Consider the following 8741-nt stretch of genomic DNA (forward strand, 5'->3'; position numbering starts at 1 on the left):
CTCTCTCTCTCTCTCTCTCTCTCTCTCTCTCTCTCTCTCTCTCTCTCTCTCTGCCTGCTGCCTGAGCATCAGGCTCTAAAACTCTTGGCTACTGCTCCAGCACCATGTCCACTTCTGGCCATGATGACCGTGGATTATCCCTCCAAAACAGCAAGCAAACCCTCAATTTAATGCTTTCTTTTGAAGAGTTGCTTGGACATGGTGTCTCTTCTCAGCAATAGGACAGTGACTAAGACAGTTGCTTTTTTTGTTGACTTGACACAAACCAGAGACATTTGGTAGTAAGGATCAGCTGTGATCAGCTCCATTGGCCTGGAGGCAAATCTGGGTAGTATTTTGATTACTGATTTGGAAGGGTCCAGTTTATGATTGGTGGCGCCAACCCTGGACAGTGGTCTTGGGATGTAAGAGGGAAACTGTCAGCTGCAAATCACTAAGCAGGGCTTTTGCTTCAGTTCATGCCTCCCGGTTCTTTCCCTGCTGGAATTCCTGCCCTGACTGGAAATTCAGCTCCTATCTGGAAATGTAAATAAAACAAACTCTTTCTTTTTCAAGTTGCTTTTTGTCATTGCGTTTTATCACAGCGATAGGAGCCCTGTCTAAGACATGTATGTGTATGACTGTTCACAAAGCAGTTGAAAACTGTTACTTTAGTAATACGGCATTAGTAGTCCCTTAGGGCTAGGGCCTTTCTACCCATGCATTTTTGTCTAATTTTACATCTAGGAAACATGGATTCCTTTCAGCTGAGCAGGCTTTGGGTCCAATTAGACAGCTATTGGTTGTCCCCAAGATGTATTCTGAACTGGGAAAGACAACTGTCTGCCAAGATTATTACACAGAACAAAACCACATATAAAAGTGAAGGAGAAATAAAAGCTTTGTGTGATGACTCATTACAGAAATGTATGACCACTCAGTACTATCTACAAAGGGTGCTGGGATTGCTGTTTCTACCTCACTGGGTGACATGGGCCTGTTTAAATTATTGCATCTTGATTTAGCTTTGGTAGGTTATATAATTTATTTTAGTTTTTCAGTTTGTCAGAATATAGATCTTAAAGTATTTCTTTATGATTCTCTGAATTTCCTCAGTATTTCTTGTAATACCCCTATTCATCTCTAATTTTTTAAGGATCCCTCTCCCAACTTTCCCAACTCTCTCTCTGGTTGACTTGGCTAGGGGTTTGTCAGTGTTGTTACTCTTTTGAAAAATTCGACTTTTTGTTTTATTGACTCTTTGTGGTTTTTCTAATTTTTCTATTCCATTAATTTCAGCCCAGTTTCTTATTATCTCATCTCAACTAATTTGGAGGCTGTTGTTTGTTCTTTTTTCTAAGCTTTCTTTCAGGGACATCTATTTCACAACTGCTCTTTCCAAGGTTCAGAATTCATTGCTAAAATGGGGTGGAAAGGATTGTAGGAGCCACAGGCATCCAATAAATAAGGAAAGGGAGTGCTCTAAACACACAGGGCAGTTGCACTCATGAACTGAAGAGATTATGACAGCATAGACAGGCCCTTCATACAAGCTCAAGCCAGACCAAATCCCAACATGGAAAGGGATGGTGGAAACCAAGTCCCTCAATACAAGAAGCTGCTGGTGTTGATAAGCACCCAGAGAGGGAGTATCAGCTTTATTTAACAATGTTGCCCTCTGGGCAAGTCAACTATGATCCAGTGAAAGACCGTACATCCAAGAATACATAGACAACATATATTAGACTTGATAGATTAAAAAGGAGGACACAAAGTTTGGTGAGTAGGAGTTGGAGGGGATCTGGAAGGGGTTGTGGAAGGGTGAATTCATTAAAAACACATGGAAAAAATTGAAATAACTATTTTAAAACTATAAAGACAGCTGGCAACAAATGCTGAAAAGATTGTAGGGAGAGGATCTCTCTTTCACTGCTGGTGGGCTTGCAGACTCATACAACCACTATGGAAACCAGCATTGAGAATTATCTAAAAGTTATATTATACTTTGGCGCATGCCCAAAGGACTTCACAGGTACTTCACAGATACTTGCTCAGACATACTCACTGCCATCTACCCACAAAGCTAGAAAACGTAAACCTAGATGTCCTTCAGCTGACAGAGGGATGATGAAATTGTGATGATATATACAATTCAATTCCACTCAGTTATAAAATAAAAATAAAGAAAAGAAAAAGAAAGTGATGAAATTTGCAGCCAAATGGATGGAAAAAGAGAATGCTGTACTGCAGTGACCTGTATTCACAATGTCAAATGCCAACCATTCCTGTTCATTTGCAGATCATAGCTCCAAATCTTTTGGTGAGAGTATGTAACTAGCAGCGACTACAGAAACTCATAAGTAAAAAAGAAACAATGGGTGTGAAGAAGTGGCTCTCAAGAATGAAATGGTAGAATAAATGTATTGTACAAGAGGACTAAGGAATGACTTTAACTGGGGAAGGGGGAGGACCTCATATAGGGAGAGGATTGAAAGGGAGGGGAGAGGCAGGGAGGGGAGCAGAGAAAAAACAAAATCAATTTAAAAAAGAAAAAGACCTCCAAATGGCTCACAGCGTGTTTTTAAAAAATGTACGTAGACTTGGGAGAGAGAAGAAAAAGAGTGTAGAGAAGTAAATGGTTTTTAAAAACATAAAGCAAAGTCTTTAAAGAGACAAAGTAAACTTGTAGAAAAAGTAAAAGAGTAAGAAAAATAAGCCAAGTAAAGATGGAATATGCACAGAGAGTCTGGATTATGTATATCATTGTGTTTTCTTTAAATTTTTTGATTGTGAAAGAGCTAAGTATAGAGAGACATTTCATTGTATGGGCCACTAAGCTGAACCAACATATATATTTTAAAGGTATCTTGCTTCAAAATTTGCATCTAAGGATTTGTTGCTTTGGAAAAAGGGGTTCTTTTGTTTCCACAGAGGATGAGAACCTGTGGATTCCCCAGACTAATATGGTTTGATGAACCAAGATCCCCTGAAAGTTCACCATGAACACCCCCCAAAGTTACTTTGCCCAACAAAAAGCAGGAAGCAATTTGGTAAGAACTACGTCCAAGTTCCCAAATATTGTTTATAAATATTTGTTTACATTTAAAGAGGGATATGCTATAGAGATTTGCATTAGTATGGATCTTGGTATATTGATATAAATTAAAGGTCAATTTTGTTATATGTATATTTCTGCTCTTGATTAAGGTATTGTGTTTGTGCAGCTCATTTAAAAATGTAATGTATAATTAAGAAATACAGGTTAATAGATAGTCATCTTTAACAGTCAAGCTTGTAGTCATATTAGTTAAGTTTTCTAGATGTACAGAGCTATATTTCAGGTTGATAGTTATTTTTCAAATCTTTCAAAGGCTAACAGAATATGGTATTTAAAATGTTTTAATAACTTAGGATTTTTCATGACAGTGAGACACATCTGCTCCTGACAACACCAATCTACTTAAAGAGAATCATGGGTATCAAAATATGCTGGCCATTTGGGCAAGAAGCTGATCTTACCTGGACTGCTTGATGGTATACTGCATGAACTGGACATGCAAGACTCACAGAAAAATGACTGTTGAAATTGCCTAAAAAAGGAGAGACACCCCTTCAGGGTTCCTGCTTCATGAATGAGACTGCCAGACATTCTGAAGGACACAGAAGAAAGTGACTGACAAACTGCCAATATAGGTGGAACTGTCTTTGAAATTTCCTGCTTCATGGAAAAGTCTGTGGATACTATGGGCCTGTAGGCTGAAGATGGATGCCCCAATAGTATAGAAGAAATTTGGGTGACAATGAGATCTCTCTGTCAATTCTAGAGTTTTAGAAGTTGCTTACAATGCACTTCCTGTGGACTTGGATAATATTATATCTTCCTAGAGTCTTTGATGAAGATGAAGAATTTAAAGTTATAGTTTTCCTTAGATATGATAAAAGATAAAGTAGATATAAATATTGTAACTATAATTCTTGATACCTGTTTTTGTTATATATAATTTTACTATGTTAAAGCTAAAACTTTCTCTTTCATTTGAACAGAAAAGGAGAGGTGATGTGGGATTTTCCTCTGTATGCTGTGAATACCATTGGTTAATAAAGGAACTGCTTTGGGTCTATAGGAGAACAGTGCTAGGTGGGGAAAACTAAACCTAATGCTGGGAGAAAGGAGGCGGAGTCAAGGTGAAGCCAAGTAGCCCTTCTGGAGACAGACACCAGAACTTTATCCAGTAAGCCACAGCCATGTGACAATACATGGATTAATAGAAATGGGTTAAATTAAGATGTAGGAGTTAGCCAATAAGAAGATAGTGCTAATGGACCAAGCAGTGATATAATTAATACAGTTTCTGTGTGATTATTTCAGGGCTAAGCGGCCGGGAACAACCAAGCGGACCTCCTTCTACACTGCTGGAAAGGTCAAATCATCAGATAAAAAAGTGCAAACAAAAGGGAAGAGATGAACAAAGGCAAACAAGCTGAAGTGGCCGACCAGCAAACCAAAGCTCTGCCCACAGAAAACCAGAGTCCAGCCTCTGGAGGAGAAGAGAAAGAGGCCAAGTCCAACTAACCATCCATCATGTCTCCCTTCTTGTACAATCCAGAGGAATATTTTTATCAACTACTTTGTAAATGCAAGTTTTTTAGTAGCTCTAGAAACATTTTTAAAAGGTGGGGGAAAATCCCACCTCATCCCATTTTTTAATTGTAAATGATTTTTTTAAGAGGTTAAATCACTTTTTGATTGTTTATTTTTTGGTACAACAAGAAAATAGCAAGATGCTGAATCAGGAGAGGCTGTGATGTCTCAGGGGACACCATAACATTTCATAGAGGGGGCCAGTTTTATAGCATACTACACAAAGTATTCTAAGTGGTAATTTGGAGTCTTGGTCATGCCTTTGTGTCTGGAATATTTTCAGTTGTATCTGGTGTCATGTTTCTAGTAGAACTGTTTCAAAAAAAAAAAAAACCCTCCTCGGTCCTTGCCCTGTTAGAACTGTCTGCTCACGGAGGTCCATTTTCCTAAAAAAGATAGCAATGTGCTGTGAAAAATTGAACTTTTGAGTGTGTACTGTATGTGGCACAAAATTGTGAGTCAGTGGAACTGAGGATTGTGAGCATTTGATTATGTGAGGTCTTACGGAAAAGTTGCCAAGTTTGGGGATGGAACATCACCTGGAATAAGTTCAAAGAGAAACAACACATGGCTCTTGAGTACGTGAGCACAATGTGTGACTCCAAAGTTTGGGTTCATGTTTTAAGAACTGAAATGTCTGTGTACTTTGCTCCTCAACCAATAAAATCTCCATTGTGAAAGAGTAAAATAAATAGAGATGATAGATAGATAGATAGATAGATAGATAGATAGATAGATAGATAGATAGATAGATAGATAGATAGATAATATAGTTTCTGTGTGATTATTTTGAGTCTGAGCAGCCTCTGACAACAAAATCTCCTGAGTAACTGAGAGGGGGTAAGAAGGGACGGGGTGGGAGATGAGAAATGAGGGGTTGAGACTGGAAGAAGGATGGAAAGGGAGAGCAATGAAAGATATCTTGATAAAGAGAGCCATTACAGGGTTAGGGAGAAACCTGGTACTAGGAAAATTCCCAGAAATCCATAAGGATGATCCCGGCTAAGACTCCTAGCAATAGTGGAGAGGGTGCCTGAACTGTTCTTGCCCTATAATCATATTGGTAACTGTCCTAATTGTCATCATAGAACCTGCATCCAGCAACTGATAGAAGATTCAGTGATCCACAGTCAAGTACTAGGCTGAGCTCCTGGAGTTTAGTTGAAGAGAGGGAGGAGGGATCATATGAACAAGAAAGGTCAAGATCATGATGGGGAAAACCACAGAAACAGCTGACCTGAGCTTTTAGGACTGACAGCTGAAGAACCTGCATGGACCAAACTAGGCCCTTTGAATGTGAGTAACAGTTATTTGGCTTGATCTGTTGGTGCGGGGGTAGGGGTAGGGGAGCTGGCAATGGGACCAGGACTTATCCAGGGTGTATGAACTGGCTTTTGGGAGCCTATTCTCTATGGTTGGATACCTTGATCAGCCTTTTACAGGGGGGAGAGGCTTAGTCCTGCCTCAACTTGGTATGCCAACTTCATTGACTCCTCAAAGGAGACCTTACTCCCTCTGAGGAGTGGATGGAGGGATGGAATGGGGAAGGAGGAGTAGGAGAAGGGGAGGAAGGAGAAACTGGGGTAGGTATACAAAATGAAAAAGAAAATTTAAATAAATATATATGACATATACTAATATATATGCTATATATATTGAGGTTACACCACTTGGGGTAACAATGTATTACTCTAACAGCAATATGTTAATCTAACAAAAACTCAAGCACAAGGCTTAGGAAACCTGCCTTTGACCTTGCTGTTTGGGGCAGTCTAAGAGACCCACAAAACAATGCGAAATATTGACATTGCCCTTTACTGCCTCTGAGAACCTGAGAGTAAAGTCCTATTTCTGAGGACAATACACACTTCAGAAACAGACTTGGAGAAATTGACCTGAAACTAGCTAGTTCTCAGCATCTGAAGGTACTACGCAAGCTGGCAAAGGAAAAAAAAAAAATCAATAGAACTACCCAGATACAAAGTCAAAGAACAACAATTACCAGAATGGCAAGCTATTTACAAGCATGTAATAGTGGCCCTTACATCTTGAGGGTAACCAATAACCTCCTAATTGATGTTAAGGCCCTATGGTGATTTGAAAGAAAATGGCCCCTGAAGGGAGTGGCACTATTAGGAGGTGTGACCTTGTTGAAGTGGGTGTGGCCTTGTTGGAGGAAGTGTGGGGTCAACTTTTAAGTCCCATTTACTCAAGCTTCCCTCAGTGTGACACTGAGACCACTTCCTGTTGCCTTCTGACCAAGATGCAGCCAGCATCATGTCTGCTGCCTGCCCTTGTGCTCCCAGCCACCATGCTTCCTGCTGTGATGATAATAGACTAAACCTCTGAAACTGTAAGCTGCCACTTCAGTAAGAGTTGCTGCGGTCATTGGTGTCTCTGCAAGCAACAGAGACCTTAACGAAGACAGGCCCTCTCAACGGGAGGGATGAATGCTGAGTGGTATAAACTAGTCAACTACCTGTGACTGGTGAGGTCATAGACCCCAGAACAGAACATGTTACCACTTTCGTACACCAGTACAATTTCTCACTGGATTCCACATACTTAAAAGCACAGATAAATGTAGCTCTCACCATTCACCAATGAAACTTTTTTTTTAACAGCAGATGAAGACAATTACAGAAAACCACAATAGGTCAGAATGCATAACTGACCTCCTAGGGCACAACCCCGTTTGATAATCCACAATATAAGCCCTACATCTAATGTTCAGAAAACATTGTAGAAGATGCAGTGGAAAGCCTTAGAACTATAGGACCAGGACATCTTCTGCAAGATGGTATCTTCTATACACGACAGGGAATCAAGACCCATGAAATCACAACAATATTGCTACTTGCTACTTAAACTAGATCTGAACAATGACAACACATTTGGCCTGCCAACATGCCTGGAAAAAATGCATGAGGTCTAGCCTCTAAATGAAGAACAGGCAGTTTATGGCTCCTTAAAGGAGGAGAATCAGTCTTTTCAATCCCTTGTGGTCTGGTCTAAATGCATATACATACACTGCAACATTAAATGGACTCAGCATGTTGTATTTATACATACATATATTGTATCTATAAAGCAACAATAATAAGAAAAGATCATGAATTTGGGTGGAGTAGAAGAGAGAGGGCTGGATGGAAATGTAACCACAGTCTGTATGAAATTCTAAAAAAAAAAAAAGCATTAAATTTTAAAGCACTGGGCTGGAGCTGGATGGTGGTGGTGCATGCCTTTAATCCCAGAACTCAGAAGGCAGAGGCAGGCAGATCTCTGTGAGTTTGAGTACAGACTGGTCTATAAAGTGAGTTTCAGGACAGCCAAGACTGTTTCACAAAGAAATCCTGTCTCAAGAAAACAAACAACCAGACAACAACAACAAAACATTGGACCTGAAAAGCATGCCGTCAGAACCCAGGTCAGAACACTTGGAATCACATAACTAAAGTGAACTGTTCCTTATTTTCTAAGTGTTTATGTTTATGTGTGAAAAATCAAATGTATCAAATCTGTGCATGAAGGCAGACAAATGCACATGATCACATGTATGCTCAGTATGAAGGGTCAGAGGAAATGTGTTCAAAGAAAGTAGCTGATGTGCCTACGGCACTTATCAGGAAAATGAAAAGTCTTTTACCTCTGTGCTGGGAATCATGGAGTTGACCTGATCTAGCTGCCTTGAGAGGCATGTGTTGTCAGGTTTTCAGGTTAGAGTTTGTGCTCCTGGGACACTGAGACACTTCCTCAGCTGTGAAGCATTCAGACCACCCCTGTGTCTCTTTCTTCCCTAGAGGTCAGCAACACACAGAAAACTGACCGAACAATTAGTCTTGGACATTCATCTTGTGTACCCCATCTAACTTGTAAATATCATTGAATCCTGGCAACCCGAATTGTTTTTTCCTGGAAGTTGCCACTGTATTCTGTTCTGATAAGGATATAAAAAGTCTGATTGCTTGCAATAAACTTGTCTCAGCCTCAGTCTCGCTGAGGTCCCCTCTCGGGAAACTCTGATCCAACAAGTAAGCACTGTCACTTACACCTTTGCACACCTAACACTAATTTGCATTACAACAAGTAAGCACTGTCACTTACACCTTTGCACACCTAA

General features: G+C 39.9%; 1 protein-coding gene across 1 annotated transcript in view; it reads right to left on the minus strand.

Annotated features, from left to right (window-relative positions):
• Positions 1-8741, minus strand: part of LOC101994973 (putative ankyrin repeat domain-containing protein 19) — an 89294-nt gene that overhangs the window by 4912 nt on the left and 75641 nt on the right. The window lies entirely within an intron of this gene.

The sequence above is a fragment of the Microtus ochrogaster genome, chromosome 16, assembly GCF_000317375.1.
Source record: "Microtus ochrogaster isolate Prairie Vole_2 chromosome 16, MicOch1.0, whole genome shotgun sequence".
NCBI classification, from domain to species: Eukaryota; Metazoa; Chordata; class Mammalia; order Rodentia; family Cricetidae; genus Microtus; species Microtus ochrogaster.